Raw genomic sequence first — 1,006 nt, forward strand, 5'->3', positions numbered from 1 at the left:
AGAGATTCCGAGCAGTGAACTATGTTAGGCAAAGGGACAACGTGGGTTAGGTTAAGGGACAACGTGGGTTAGGTTAAGGGACAACGTGGGTTAGGTTAAGGGACAACGTGGGTTAGGTTAAGGGACAACGTGGGTTAGGTTAAGGGACAACGTGGGTTAGGTTAAGGGACAACGTGGGTTAGGTTAAGGGACAACGTGGGTTAGGTTAAGGGACAACGTGGGTTAGGTTAAGGGACAACGTGGGTTAGGTTAAGGGACAACGTGGGTTAGGTTAAGGGACAACGTGGGTTAGGTTAAGGGACAACGTGGGTTAGGTTAAGGGACAACGTGGGTTAGGTTAAGGGACAACGTGGGTTAGGTTAAGGGACAACGTGGGTTAGGTTAAGGGACAACGTGGGTTAGGTTAAGGGACAACGTGGGTTAGGTTAAGGGACAAATTGAGTTAGGTTAAGGGACAAATTGAGTTAGGTTAAGGGACAAATTGAGTTAGGTTAAGGGACAAATTGAGTTAGGTTAAGGGACAAATTGAGTTAGGTTAAGGGACAAATTGAGTTAGGTTAAGGGACAAATTGAGTTAGGTTAAGGGACAAATTGAGTTAGGTTAAGGGACAACGTGGGTTAGGTTAAGGGACAAATTGAGTTAGGTTAAGGGACAAATTGAGTTAGGTTAAGGGACAAATTGAGTTAGGTTAAGGGACAAATTGAGTTAGGTTAAGGGACAAATTGAGTTAGGTTAAGGGACAAATTGAGTTAGGTTAAGGGACAAATTGAGTTAGGTTAAGGGACAAATTGAGTTAGGTTAAGGGACAAATTGAGTTAGGTTAAGGGACAAATTGAGTTAGGTTAAGGGATAATCTGGTACAACCACAGTTAGGTTAAGCGATAATCTGGTACAAGCCACAGTTAGGTTAAGCGATAATCTGGTACAGCCACAGTTAGGTTAAGCGATAATCTGGTACAGCCACAGTTAGGTTAAGCGATAATCTGGTACAGCCACAGTTAGGTT

The sequence above is a fragment of the Schistocerca gregaria genome, unplaced genomic scaffold (assembly GCF_023897955.1).
Source record: "Schistocerca gregaria isolate iqSchGreg1 unplaced genomic scaffold, iqSchGreg1.2 ptg000977l, whole genome shotgun sequence".
NCBI classification, from domain to species: domain Eukaryota; kingdom Metazoa; phylum Arthropoda; class Insecta; order Orthoptera; family Acrididae; genus Schistocerca; species Schistocerca gregaria.